General features: G+C 36.2%; 1 long non-coding RNA gene across 1 annotated transcript; it reads right to left on the bottom strand.

Annotated features, from left to right (window-relative positions):
- Positions 1-15359: 15359 nt before the first annotated feature.
- On the bottom strand, positions 15360-15883 carry LOC133821317 (uncharacterized). Its single transcript, XR_009887471.1, has 3 exons — positions 15804-15883; positions 15581-15689; positions 15360-15433 (listed from the first exon to the last, which is right to left on the bottom strand). It is a non-coding gene; the product is annotated as an uncharacterized LOC133821317 (long non-coding RNA).
- Between the last annotated feature and the right edge of the window lie 381 nt (positions 15884-16264).

Raw genomic sequence — 16264 nt, 5'->3', positions numbered from 1 at the left:
ATCAAGGGAAATCTTGGTGAAACTAACTAGAAGCTAAGGAATTGGGCTGGTAGTCTTGAGGAATTAAAGCTTGGAACCTAAAGGATCAACACAGAAGCATAATTTAGCAAGGGTAAGCTTCAAATTTTGAGTATTTTGCTTGAATACCTGCTGGTTTTCCTCGGATGTGCATGGTTTGGATTCGAAGATTGGTTTTGATTTCTTGATGGGTGTAGGAATTGGTTCTTGAGTTTGTTGGCATGTTTAGGTTGCCTAAGTGTGAAATTTAGGTTTAAGTTTTGGGTTGAGGTGATTTTGGAAGTGTTGGATCGAGGGAAATGCGGGGAAAATGGTGTATTTCTGGGTTTGGAGGTGAGGGCCGCGGCCCTAGGAGGGGCATGCCGCGGACCGTGTGCACGGGAGGCCTTGGGAGGCCATGGAGCTCGAGGCGCACCACGGCACTTGACCAAGCATGTCGCAGCCCGTGTGTGTTTCCAGGGAGGTTTCTAGCCTCTGTTTTGAGGCTAGCCGCGTCGCTTGTGGGATGGGCCGCGGCCTTAGTAGAAATTGCAGGGTAACTTGGGAACTTAGTTGCTAAGGCTCGGGATGGATGTTATCACCCGGATTGATAGAATTCAAGGTCCCGAAGATTAGAATTATGATTCAAAGCTATTTAATGGATTAGAACTTGATGGATGAATATTGTTAATGCGTTGTGACTGGGGTTTCGACGAGGCTCGGGTTAGGGGACTGTGCTCGGGATATCGGTGCTTGGAAAGCTCAGGACGCAGGTAAGAAAACCACTATTCCCATAGAGCTTGTATGTAGTGCAGGGCCCTATGTGATTGTGTTGCAGGGCCTAGCCCTTTGATTGAATTTGTTCATGTTCAGTATTTGCTTTGTTATGCTATGTATGCATTGTTGTAAATGTTCGGCAAGAGCCGGGAACAGCGCAGGCTTAGGTCAGCAAGGTCAGAAACGGCAAGGGGACGTTAACGGCGTTAGGCACTTGGAGTGCAAGGCCGAGTGCGGCAAGGGGCCGAGAGCAGCATTTAGCACGCGGAGTGCGAGCTGCCAGGGCGAGACCCTAAAGGATACCTGGGATATCCTCACGGTGTTGACCGCGAACCTAGGGCCTGGTAAAGCACCTGGGATGGCATAGCCATATGAGTTTAGCCTATTGATGGGCTGTTGCTTTATGCTAAGTGTTTGATATGCATATGTTATCTGTTTGTGGGGTTTTTCTTGCTGGGCTTCGGCTCACGGGTGCTCTGTGGTGCAGGTAAGGGCAAGGGAAAAGTTGTCCAACCATGAGTACGGAGGGCGTGAAGCGGAGCGTACATGTTTGCCCTGCCTGGCTGCCACAACCAGTGGTTTGAGAGATGATTGTATTAAAACCTAGATTTTGTCGTCTAGTCGACTTGGTTTGTACTTATATGTTGTAAATGTTTCTAAACAGCATTTTGGGATCCCAAATGTCAATCACTTTATGTATTTCAGTAAATGAAATTATTTTCAAAGTTTATAACTCTTTTTATGATTTAATCACATTTTTGACCTAAAACCTCAATTTGCAAGTTAAATGCACGTTTTAAACTCACTTAGTAACGGCTCTAAGGAAGTAGGGCGTTACATATGTCCAGTTATTCCCTCCTGGCACGCTAATCAAGGTACTAAATCCTATTAGCATTTTCGGGTCGTTACATCTAAATTTATTGGTCCTTGAAACTATAGGTCCATAGGTCCCCAAGATAGCTCTATAAATACTATTCAAGGTAAGAGTTGAAATTGAGAAAAATTACAAAAATGACGTATTTGGAAGAAATTTGTTCTTGAGGGTCAAATATGTAACCGAGACAAATAAATTAATTTTATAAATTAATAAATTATATTTTTTAATATTATTTTGGTATTTTTGAAAAAGGCATTTAAATAATTATGATAATTAATTAGCTTTATTTATTTAAATAGTGTGAAAAAGATAGTATTGATAATCCAAATTATTGGATTTAAATTTGAAATAATATTTATTCTTTAATTAATCTGAAAAATAAGTTATGAGGTTTAGATATTTTTTAATAAATAATAATTAAAAAAATAGTTGGAACACATTCCTGCACTGTAGTTGGCGTGTAATAAGGTAAAAAAATGAGTCTTGAATATTTCTTTTATTTATTTAATTATTTAATAATTAATTTATAAATTTACTTTTGAATTATAAAATTTAATTAATTCTTTTATAAATCTATTAGATGGAAAAAGTTTCATAAGACTTTTGACAAAGAAAAAAATAGATCGTATTATTTTTCTCAACCCTTGAAAACTGTCTCAGACCTAATATTCCAAGATCTCTTGTGTTGAGAATATCTTGTGAATGAGAAATTTTTTCCCTACCATTACTCTACGTGCCCACACACATCTTGAGGTGTAGAGATACATCTTAGAAGATCTTGGTCTGAGTATTTCAAAGACTGCTTTGGATTGGATGTTCGTTGGAGATATAAAAAGATAGCAAGGATTCTTCATAGCTCTTCAACTGGTAAATCCTCATCTTCTTTTCTCTATGATTAATGTAATGGATCTGATTATTTAAAGTTTGTTTAAATAAAAAAAATTTGAAATCTCTTGGCCTAACACTCCATGTTTTTTGCTATGCACATGGAAAACGAGTTACCAGTACTTACTCCCATGAGACGCGGCACCACTTCTAAGTTCACAAGGGTGAAATTCTTACATCATCTTTGCTACCTTTAGAGATTCTTGTTACTCTTCACGTGAACTTTATTAAAAGTCTTAGGCTTAACCCTCATTTCTGGCGGTAACCTGTTGGTATTGATTTGAATAAAATCAGGGACGTAGCGTAAGGTTGGGGAGGGGGATTTTAAAAAAACCATCAATACCAGCCACGATCAATACAAATTTCAATATATTAAATCAACACATGCAAGGAAAGTGAGCTTACGTCTTCAAGCCTATCAAGATTCCTTGAGTCTTTTAGTATAATCAACGATCTTCCTATCAAGTGAAAACTCACACCTCAGTCTACCAAATTGTCCCTCTAACACACAAGGATGTGTGTGGGCTCGTAGGATTCACAGGTTGATTATTTAGGCTCACTGAATGTTCTTAACACATGAGATCTAGAGAGTTTGGAGAAAAGAGAAGGCTTGTAGAAAGTTTTAGAATTTTCAGGCCTAGAAAATTCTATCAATACTTTTTTGAGTGAGTTTGATAACAACAATTAATAACTTCATTTTTAAAAGAATCGCTCTTTTTACGATTATAAAGAGAAAAATAAAATTATTTTATTTTTCTATAAATTTATTAAATTAAATTGATCAGTTATAATTTAATTTAATTTAATTATTTATTGATTTAAATCAAATTTATAATAAATAATGAAATAAAAAAATAAATTTGAAATACAAAATTCAAATCACAGTGATAGGTTGGCACCAAAGTGGTGCCACTCACTCTTCCAGACAGTGAGTGGCATTAGCCACTATTATAGGCTCCATAATTTTTCGCATTCGTTTGTTTAAGACAATATATTTTTTCTTAAATATAAATATCACTTTATTCAAAATTAACTGTCTTAAAAACTACCAACTTAAATAATTATCTTATACTAAGATAATGATTAATATTAATCCAAACACTGATTAATATTTATTTTAACTATATATTATTTTTCAAATAAAAACCAATTAGTTAAATCATTAATTTATTCATAATTATTTAATAGCACATAATTATCTCTTTTCCCTAGAAAAATAATGCTTTTGCAATTTAATAATTTTATCCATTAATCTTGCGTGAGACATGCTTACCCTAGACAGTTTAGGACAGAGGCGACTCGGGGACACAGGACCTATAATACGAAACTCCAATAAACCAAAATATTAATTAAACTATTTAATTCAATACTCTTATACCTTAATTCCATTGACAAAGTTTAGAGTGACAATCTACAAATGATAGAATTATATTGACAAAGTTTTCTCTTGTAGTCCATTTATATAATCAATAAATGTAGTTTGGTCGTCCATTTATTGGTTTACTAATTAGAGCTCAATAACTATTCAGTCCCAGAATTAACCCTTAAGGGAACAAATATTCGATCTGTTAGAAAAGCATGAATTCCGTTATTGTAAAATCATGTTGCCAGCTATTCATGATATTGAATCTCCAAAACAAAAGTCACTAGGCTCATTATATTAAGAGACCTTAACAAATGAATAAAAAATCCAATAAACATAAACAGGAGTTCATGATAACTCAGGATTTAGAGTGATAATCTACAAATGACCATCTATTAAGTTGTGAATTAAATTTATATGGAAAACGGTAAGTTTATAAAAATAATTAATTCACATCGTTCTTGTCATATGTAATCACTTTTATATATTGAACCTTTACCAAGATATCTATGCACACCAATAATCCGAATCTAGAATATTTGCATCCCATATGCTTAGTAAATCACACTAGAAACCATTCATTAAAGATTACATACTTTAATATGTTGTTGACTATTTTACTCATTATATATGATCTTAATTCTCTTGTAAGCATACAAGATTATATTCTCATAGATGAATATGGAATTTTATGATATTTTTATAAATTATTCAAATAATAATTATAATGTTCAAATATAATAAAAATGTACTTTTATTTAAATCAATAGAAATGTCTTTTCTCATTCTTTTAGGGAACAAACCCTAACAATCTCCCACTTTCCCTCAAAGCAAGTGAGGCATCTCTCTCAATCTCGCATTGCATACATGACCCATAAACGACTTTGGAGGGAGTGTCTTGGTAAACGGGTCTGTTAGGTTTCATTTCAATGCTTTCTTCATAACTGTCACATTACCTCAGTGCACAATCTCTCTTACCAAATGGTATTTCCTTTCTATATGTATTCTTCTCTTGCGGCTTCTAGGTACATTTGAGTCAGCTACTGCTTCACTGTTGTCAAAGTACTGGATTAATGGCGTGTGAATATCTGGAACCACTTCCAGATTAGTGTCAAACTTCCTGAGCCAAACTACTTCCTAAGCTACTTCACAAGCTTCTATTTACTCGGCTTCCATGGTTGAAAATGCAATACTGGATTGTTTGATATTTCTCTAGACTACAGCTCCTCCACCAAGAGTGAATGATGATCTAGACATCGATTTATGACTATCTTTGTCTAATTAGAAATCAATTTCAGTGTATCCAGTATGATTTAATTCATCTCTGAATATAAAAGCATATAATTGCTCATTCTCCGAACATACTTGAGAATGTGCTTTATTGCATTCCAGTGTTCAAAACTAGGATTTTATTGATAACGACTTAAAATTCCCACTACCTAGCATATGTTAGGCCTATTAAACAACATAGCATACATTAGAATGCTGAAGCATAAGGATACTTTCTCATGTCCTCTTCTTCCTGAGGTGTCTTTGGCCATTGCTCCTTGTAAAGTATAATTCCATGTCTGGTCGGTAACTGACATTTCTTGGAATTCTCCATTAAGAACTTCAATCATTGTATCTATATAATTTTCTTGAAAAAGTGCCAAGATGTAACACCCTACTAATCATGGATCATTATGACGTGTGTTTAAAATAGTGTTGGGTTTGCTAATCGAGTTATTTGGACTAAAACATGTGATTAAGTAACTAATAGCTCAGGTATTAAAACTTTCAGTCAAATGAATGAAAATTTCCATTAAAAAATTTATTCTTTACATGGGATCCCAAACAGAAGTTTAAAAGTCCTTTACAACTCAGGGATTAAAAAATAAGCCGATCTAGGCAGCAAAATAAGGTCCAACCCTAGTTCCTCTGGGATATCTCGATCGTGGCTGTCAAGCAGACTGCATATGTACACACTGCCTCTAACGCTCTCCAACACATGGCTGGAAAAGCTTCTCCTTATCCTTACCTGCACCACTTAACACCTGTGAGCCAAGGCTAAAAAAAAAAAATATTTAAACAGATTCACATAATCAGTAGAATATAAACAACATGCTTAAAAGTAATAACTATAACATGGCAGAGACATTGTACAAGTATGCGACCACAGAGTGACACAAGTGTGTTCACACATCTATTTATTCAACTGGCATTCGAGCCAGACAAGTGCATAATACACTTCCAAGGTAGCCTAGCCATAACGGCATACGTTCTGCACGCATAAGCCGAGTTATCCAATCAACTAAAATCACACATATAACATATTCATCATATAAATAATTCCAAGGCATTCGAGTGTCCTTAAACATCTCCCAACTCTTAAAACTATTGTTCCCAGCTAACAGGGCTCTAAAAAAGTCCCCTGAGCCCCCAACTGGATTCCCGAGCCCCCCAGACATTATTCTTAAAATTCAGCAAATCAGATGGTCAGGGCATCTGGCGCAGTCACGCCCACAAAAAATTTAGGGTTTCCATGGCTTTGGCGGGGTCGTGCCAACCCCTGGCATAGTCACACCCCTCAACTCGAGCCCCCAAATCAAAGTTCAATTTCCCCTCTTCTGAGACACTAGCACGGTCGTGCTAGGTCACCAGAAACGGAAATTGAGCCCAGAACATAGGTGTTCTTCCACAATTTCCAAACACTGCAATTTCCTACAAAATAAGACTCCGAATTCGACCAACACAAGTGTTTCCAGAAGGATTCCCTCCACAAAACACCCCACAAAGCTCAGCTATACCAAACCCAACTCTCATCTCACCCCTAATACACCCCACTAGGATCACCTCGTTCCGGGTAACTCAAATATATCCACATAATAATGTAGTCACAATTATAAATCACACATATTTACAATTATAACCTTAGTGAGTCAAAATTACAAAAATGCCCTTCTCATAAAAAACGGGCCCACATGCATATTTACTACACTTAAGCTTGCAAGCATAATCATATTATCATACAATTCACACAATTCACATAATAATATGCTCATAACGCATAAACACATAATTAACTCAATTATTGCCTCTCTACCCCTATAATAAAGGCACTAAGCCATATTAGGGAGGTTGGAGTGTTACAATTATCCCCTCCTTACAGAAGTTTCGTCCTAGAAATTTTACCTGAATAGCTCGGGATACTGATCCCGCATATTTGACTACAATTCTCAGGTCGCCTCCTCGACGTTGTTCTTCTTCCATAATACCTTAACCAAAGGTATGGTTTTATTTCTCAAGACATTTTCCTTCCTATCTAATATCTAGATTGGCTGCTCTTCATAGGATAAGCCTGTCTGTAGATCTAGATCTTCATAACTCAGTACACGAGCCTCATCAGACATATACTTTTGCAACATTGAAATATGAAATACATTGTGCATGCCCAAAAATTCTGGAGGTAAGGCCAACCTATAGGCCACCTTACCAATCTTCTCTAGGATCTCGGAAGGTCCTACAAATATAGGGCTCAACTTTCCCTTCTTCCCAAATCTTTTCACCCCTTTCAGTGGTGAAATCTAAGGAGACAGTCTCCCACATGGAACTCCACATTCATGCACTTCGGATCTGAATAGTTGCCCTATCTACTATGTTATGCGAGCATCCATGCTCTAATCTTTTCATTGGCCTCATTGGTCCTCTAAACCGCTTCAGGACCTAAGTATTTTTGTTCACCCATTTCATCCCAGTGAACGGGCGATCTACACTTCCTACCTTATAACTTCTCATAAGGAGCCACTGCAATGGTCGCCTGATAGTTGTTGTTGTAGGAAAACTCTATCAGAGGTAATTACTTACTTTAGGACCCTTCAAAGTCCAAGACATGTGCCTGAAGCATATCTTACAATATCCAAATCTTCCTCTCAGACTGACCATTTGTCTGTGGATGATAAGCTGTATTGAATTTCAACTGTGTACCCACAGCTTTCTGCAGACTTCCCCATAACATGGAAGTAAATGTGGGGTCCTGATCTGACACAATCGACTTCGAAGCCCCATGAATATGCAATATATTTCTCACATAGAGGTCTGCACACTGGTCAACTATATAAGTCATTCTCACTGGTTGAAAGTGAGCAAATTTTGTGTATCGGTCTACAATAACACACATCAAATAATGTTGACCCACCATCCTGGGCAACGCAACCACAAAATCCATTGTGATTTCCTCCCACTTCTACTCTGGGATATCCAAGGGCTTTAATAGGCTCGCTGCTCTTTGATATTCAGGCTTGACCTACTGACACGTCAGACACTTAGCCACATACTCGTTACATCCCTCTTCATCCTAGGCCACCAATATAAAGTCTTTAGATCCTGATACATCTTCATGGTGCCTGGATGCAAAGAGTACGTGGTAGTGTGAGTTTCATCCAGAATCTCACGTTTGATGCAGTATCCATCATAACACAGATCTGATCCTTGTATCTCAGTAAACCCATATATGATATTGTATAGTCCCTAGCTACTCCACCTAGGACATCTCCTCTAATATTCACCAGCTACAACTTTTTCAACTGACTCTCCCTTATCCTTTCTAGAAGAGTGGACTGCGGGGTAATGTTGATTAACTGGCCCACCACTAACTTTATCCCTGCTCTAGTCATATCCTCTGCCAATTCCTTGGATATCTGTCTCGAACTATACAATTGTCCCAGACCTTTCTGTCTTAAGGCATCTGCCACAACGTTGGCTTTCCCAAGATGATAAAGGATTTCACAGTCATAATCCTTCACCAGTTCTAACCAATGCATCTACCTCATATTCAAATCATTCTGTGTAAAGAAGTACTTCAGACTCTTGTGGTCAGTGTACATCTCACACTTCTCTCTATAAAGGTAATGCCTCCATACCTTTAATGCAAATACCACTTCTGCTAACTCCAGATCACGAGTAGGATACCTCTGCTCATATTCCTTCAACTGAAGTGATGCATAAGTAATCACCTCCCCTGCCTGCATAAAGACACAACCTAACCTTTGTCTTGAGGAATCGCAATAAACCACTGACTTCTTCTGATCTATCAAAAGACTCAAGATTGGAGCGATAATCAAATGCTACTTCAACTCTTCGAAGTTATTCTCACATCTATTTGACCATGAAAACTTCTTGCTCTTGCAAGTCAACTCTACCAATGGAGTAGCTATCCCTAAGAACCCTTCCACAAATCGCCTGTAATAACCCACCAACCCAAGGAAGCTTTTGATCTCTAAGGCATTCCTCGGCCTTGGCCAATCTCTGACTGCCTCAATCTTAGCTAGGTCCACCTTGATTGCATCTCTGCTAATAATGTGACCCAAGAAAGTCACTTGAGGTAACCAGAACTCACACTTCTTGAACTTCGCAAATAGTTTATGCTCTCTCAGCCTCTATAAGACCAATCAGCTCGTGCTCTTCCTCTGATTGTGAATAAATTAGGATATCAACGATAAAGACGATCACAAACCGATCCAGATAATCCTTCATCACTCTATTCATCAGATTCATAAAAGCTACTGGGGGATTAGTCAAACCAAATGACATGACGAGAAACTCATAATGCCCATATCTAGTCAAAAAGTTGTATTTGGTATGCCTTCCTCCTTGATTCTCAACTAGTGATAACCAGATCAAAGATCTATCTTTGAAAATACCATTTTACCCTGCAACTGATCAAAGAGGTCATCTATCCTTGGCAGAGGATACCTGTTCTTAATGGTTAAGTTATTCAGTTCCCTATAGTCAATGCACATCCTCAGAGAACCATCATTCTTCTTCACGACGAGAAACTGGGTCTAATAAAACCCAGGTCTAACAACTCCTACAACTGTACCTTTAACTCCTTCAACTCTGATGGGGTCATTCTGTATGGTGCCCTATACAGTGGCTCTGTCTCTGGTGTCAACTCAATAAAAAATTCTATCCCTCTATGTGGCGGATCCTTGGAAACTCCTCTAGAAACAAATCTAGGAATTCACAGAATAATCTAGTCTCTTCTGGTCCCACTGGCATGACATAAGTGGTATCCACCACACTGGCTAGGAATCCTATGCAGCCCCCTCGTAGTAGGTTTCTAGCCCTCAATGCCAAAATTATAGGTACACGGGGTCCATGCATAGTAGCAATACATACAAAGGGATCCTTACCCTCAGGCTCAAGGGTTACAATTTTCTTTTTACAATTAACGGTTGCCCCATATCTAGCTAACCAGCCCATATCCAGAATCATCTCAAAGTCGTTCATGGTTAGCTCATTCAAATCCATTGACAACTCTCTGGCATCCACTGTCACTAGTAATGATCTTACCCATCTCGTAGAGACCACCAACTCTCCCGTAGGCAATAAGGTTCCAAACCCAACAATATATTATTCACATGGCCTACACAGTCGATTAATTAGCCTATTAGAAACAAAGGAATGTATAGCACCGGAATCAATCAGTACAGTATAAGAATTGCCAACACTAGAAAGCTGACCTATCACTACCGAGGGACTAGCCTCAGCCTCTGTCTACGACAATGCAAACACTCGAGCTGGAGTAAAGCTCTCTGCCTTTTTCGACTCCTCTTTCTTCATCCTTGGGCAGTCTTTCTTGAGATGCCCCACTATTCCACATAAAAGGCAGGCCTTCACCCGACACTCTCCTAGGTCACGTCTTCTACATCTAGTGTACTCTCGATACGTCCTCCAGACCACATTGCTGCCCTGGCGACCCATCTATCTACCCCGTGGCCTCCTATCGTGGCTAGAAGTTAAAACAGTATCCGGGGCCTTCCTTTTTTGGTCACTAGGGCCTCTGCCCCTACTAGATCTTGTAAAGGGAGGTCCATCTTTCTGGTATCCCTTATGGTCCCATTCTCGCGCTAGATCTTGTTTTCCGTGCCCTTTGCAGTAAGGGCTCTCTCTACTACCTCAACATATGTCGTCACTCTAGGCACTATAGTAATTCTTACATTTCGGGCTATCATAGAATTCAGCCCCCTAAAAAATCTCTCTTTCCAAGTCACATCATTAGGAACCAAGTCCAGAGCAAACTTGGCTAGTCTATCAAACTACGAGGCATATTCTATTACTGACATATTTCATTGAACAAGACTATTGAATTCATCTGCCTTCGCAGCTCTAACTATATTGTCATGATACTTTTCATTAAACACATCTCTGAACTCTTCCCAATTCATATTAGTTACATCCTTAATCTGGGGTGCCACCTCCCACCAGATTATGGCATCCTCCCAAAGCATGTACATGGCACAAGCCACCCTCTCATTGCCCACCACCCTCATAAAGTATAGGATGGATGTGATCATGCTCATCCACTACTCAGCCTTGAGTGGACCTATGCTACCCTCAAAAGTCACAGGGTGTTGTTTCCTTAACCATTCATATAGTAGTTCCCAAGGGCTGTCTATTTATGATTGTTGTTGTACTGCCAGTACGGTGGAAGTAGGTGGTGCTACTGATGTAGCGTTCCCTACTGGAACTTGCTGCTATCTCAACTGGCCAATTTCTTCTTCCTGCCTCTACAACCTAGCTTGCATACTAGCAAGCATCTATTGCCAGTTCTCAGTGGCTGGCGGAGGGTTCTGACCCTGGTAATTAGTTCTGACCTGATTTTCAACGCTGGCTTGCTCATTTGATTGCCTTGGAAGCATACTTCAAATTCTATTGGCAATCAATGACTCCGCTCATCAAGCAATAGTAACAGTATTTCATGCCAACACACGGTCCAAAAATGATCAAATAACCATTCACATGCATCAACAATACTAATAAGCATTCCAATAACTTCATACATATAAAATCATGCCAATAAGCATGGTGATTCATATTCAAGTTCAATCAGGTTGCTAATAAGCACATTCTTAACAATCATAAGCATCAACAATGCTAATAAGCACGTTCCATACATTCATATCCATAACATAATGTTATTAAGCATTTCTAACATTCAAGAGCAATAATGATGCTAATAAGCATCCCTGTAGCATTTACAAGCAACAATTTTGCTAATAAGCACATCTTTAACATGCATACAATAGTCAAGGGCCAGGCCCTATCAGAATAACTCATGTTTCCTAATTAGATAGGCAATTAAGAAATATATTTCATTTAAGAAATTTCACACAAAACGACATTATTAGTTACCAAACCCTGAGTCGAGTTTGTCTTTAGCAGCGAGTGTACATGCCAAGTCCATCATCAGGAACCCTTAAACCTTGGAAGCTTTGATTCCAAGTTGTAACGCCCTCCTAATCAAGGATCGTTATGACGTGTGTTTAAAATAGTGCTAGGCTCACTAAACTAGTCATTTAGACTAAAACTTGTGATTAAGTAAATAATAGATCAAGTATTAAAACTTCTGGTCAAAGGAATGAACATTTCCATTAAAAATTTTAGTTTTTGCATGGGATCCCAAATATAAATTTGTGAGTTCCCAGAGGTGTTTCCCGATGAATTACCAGAACTACCCCCGGACAGAGAAATCGAGTTTGTAATCGAGCTTGCACCTAAAAATGCATCGATCTTGTAATGACCCAACTATTCTAAGACTTAGATCATTAAACCTACTAGACATAACTACTACTTTAAAGAGAACATACATGAGAAAAATTCATAACTTTATTGTAAACTTTAATAATAATATTTGTAATACATAAATGAGCTCATTGTTTTAAAATAAAACATAACTTTAAATGAAATTGTTTACAAAGCTAAATGCGGAAATACATAAAACATAATTTTAAAAGACTAAAGAAAATAACGTCATCCTCGAATCGACACGCAACCCATCCACTCCATTCATCTCAACACACACACCAAGCTTCCAAGAATCCTTCCGCCTTTGTATCTATTTTCCTGCATCAAACTAAAAATAAAGGAGTGAGCCTAATGCCCAGCAAGGAAAATCTACTAACATCATAAAACATATACATAAAATTATATCATAAACATATACTATAAATATATCATAAACATATGTCATATACTACTACAATGGCCATCTTACAACTTGGCACTACAAGAAAAAATGCTTTTAATAAGACCAAAAATGTGTTATCAAAACATACCGTAGCACTTTTTGACGTGTTAAGACCAACTATGTTATCGTAGGTCAGGGTACTTTACATAACACTTTATCATTATTATACATATGTGTTATTATACTGTCAACGATAACACACTTTCTTTGTTATTTTAATAAATAGATAAGTGTTTAATTATATTATTTATAGTCGATTATATAACACATTTCAATACTAATAAATTTGTGTTATACTACACTTTAGTATAACACATTTTTTATGTTATATAATGAAGTTTGCATAAAAAAATTCTTTACTTATAAAAAGTGTTATTGTAATAGATATTATAACACATTTTTCGTATTATTTTAATATTTAGATAAGTTTAAATTCTCATTATATATTCATTTATATAACACTAATTTATTCTATTATATTTTTATTTTTATTTATATAATTAAAATTAGCTTTCTAATATATACTAGCATCATCAAATGAACTTGATTTTCAAATAAAAAAAACTAAAAACATTCAACATTGTATTAACAATCCACAAATTAGTTTAAAAAATTCAACACTGTCATCAACAACAAAATGTTCTTTAAGTATTCAAGTAGTCTTAAATATTCAACAAATTGAAAAGTTACTACTTTCAGCACAAAATATTCTACAGCTGCCCAACACAAAGCCTTCAAAATTAAGTATCCTTTTTCTATTTTGCTTGTCACATCTGCAAAATAAACAAAGAAATATTTTATTGTTATTATCTAGCATCACAGATTACTTCAAGAAAAATGCTATGGAAATTATTTCCAAGAGAGGACACCACATACAAAATAATGAATTCACAACTACACCAAAGCAAACAAAGAAACCAAACACTAAATTATAAGATATTGGTTCTTTTTTTAGTATGAAAATGTACCTCTTGGAATAACCTTTTTAGAAGGCCATGCAACTGTGGAACCAACTGCTTCTTGTATTGTAAGCATCGCATTATTAGGACTAAATAAGTAAGATTCTGGTACAATATCAGCATCAACCCATACTCGCATAAAGTCTGGTCCAAGAGGCTTTACATGTACAGTTAACTTTGGATCACTAGAATCCCAACGACCTTCAGCAACAATTACATATGCCCTATCAAGCAAGTAGCAAGCATTCTTTGCTTCTGTAAAGTTATGTCTTTTTTCTAGTGCAATACTCTACCAAATTGATTTTAAAGAAAATATATTTGTTTTCGTATTTGTTCTTCTAAAATGAATCATTAAAACAATAACAACTTTGATAATTTACCTTAGGGGAATGAATATTGTTTGACTCGGGTACATTGCGAGACTGTCCTTCGCTTGGTGTCGCTTTACCACCAACCTAAATATAAAACCAAGATAAGTTTCATTGGAAGAAAAGAAAACTAAGGTTTATAAGTGCAAGATAGAATTACCACCAAGTGTTCTTTAAGTAGATTCATCATTTCAGTCATTTTGAGCATCATATTATGTTGCTCTTCTTCTAACTTGGAGATCTTGCTATTACAGATATTAACAAAAAGTGTAAGCAGATTTGTTTCATTCAAAGTACATAAGAAACAACAGAAAACTCAATTTTCTTCATTGGATTCAAGTCCAAAACACCCTTTATTTGAATCCTTTAATCTCAGAACCTACTTCTCTACGAATGAATATTTAAGATATTCAAACTCATCTAACATTTGTATGATATTAATAAAAGAGTTAAGAGAACAAACTTCCATACCTCTTGCAATTAATAATTAAGTTAATTAACTTTGCAATGCTCCTCGCCAATTCGATCAACAACCTAAAGAATATAATCAATACCTAAAAGATTAATACAAAATTACAATTAAATGATACAATAAAACCATAAAATTCATGAAATTACTTGTTACGAGTCTTAAAATCATAAACTATATTCATTAATGGTTCAACCTTAACATAAAGAAACACATTCCAACTCAAATGTCCAAAAAAATCATCATCATTTCCGCTCATTCTATCTTAAATTCAGCCACTAAAAATCTAAAATAAACAATATTTCAGCAACTTAAAAACAATATTTCAGCTGTTTTGTTTATTTATATGCTGACAAAATGAACTTTCTCAGTCAGATTTGATAAAATTGTTTCATTGGGAACCTTGATATCCTCCTAATAGGAATGAAAATCAGCCAAATTAAAAGCTTGGACAATCATAAATAATTGATAAAAGTACAGCCACAGATACATAATTTAACTGAATCTTAAATAAATTGTGGTAGCACTGAGCAGGTACCTTATTAAATTGTGGTGATTACTTGTGTGATATCTGGAATATTGAGCATTAAAACAATTAATATTCATGGTGCTGAATACTGGGTCAGACCATAAATATAAGAATCTCACTACCTGCATTGCAACGGGGAAATCATCTACAAAATCTGGAGGAAAGAAAAGATCTGCTTGTTTCTTTGTAAAAGAAGGTTTTCCTGCTAATAAGTTTGCAACGGTAAAATAGAGAAAAATTATTCATCAAGACAAAAAGATAGGAATAAATTTCTGATTAAGATTTAGACCTATCAAACATATTTTATCTTTTTTAATAAAGGGGGTGAATTAAATAATACTAAGCTAACCTGGTTGGGCACCAAGCTCTATAACATGCAACTTTGATGTAATTTGGCCAGCATTAAAAGTCTTTGTTGCAAAGGAAATGAGAGTAGAAGGATTCTCATTCCCTGGAACCTTTATAAAATCGACAATCAATCAACAAATATGCATATATGATATGCATACCAAGTGCGATAAAAAACAAGAGAATTAAGAGAGATAAAGAGAGGGAGAAGTTAATTTACGCACTTTAAATTGTGCAAAAGCAGCAGCATGAGCTTCTAGACCTTGACTTCTCTGTTGTTCCACTAAAAAGAGTTGCATATTCCCTTTGACCAGATTTTGCCTCTGCAAACAGAGCAGAGAAATAAATCAAGTACAAGAAATAGGACAATTAAATCTCAGAGTCTGCCAAGCAACCAATAAGGTATTAAAGCATCTTATAGGAAAATTCGAAAGGACCATTTGGACAAGGCTCTTTGGCAGTAACTAGTTACAGGAGAAGCAGTCCCTTCTATTCCAACTACATGGATTACACCATTACAAATGTAACATATAAATACAAAGAACATCAAATATATTGGCTTGAATGAGGATTCCCCTATGAAAAATCTATACATAAAGCATATCTGCATATGAGTATCAATCTACTAAAGGATGTTATAATATAAAAGAACATGTATGTATTAAAAAAAATGCTCTCAATTAAA

Source organism: Humulus lupulus, chromosome 3 (genome assembly GCF_963169125.1).
Source record: "Humulus lupulus chromosome 3, drHumLupu1.1, whole genome shotgun sequence".
Classification (NCBI taxonomy): domain Eukaryota; kingdom Viridiplantae; phylum Streptophyta; class Magnoliopsida; order Rosales; family Cannabaceae; genus Humulus; species Humulus lupulus.
Note: the sequence above shows the minus strand (reverse complement) of the source record. Positions and strands in the feature narration are given on the sequence as shown.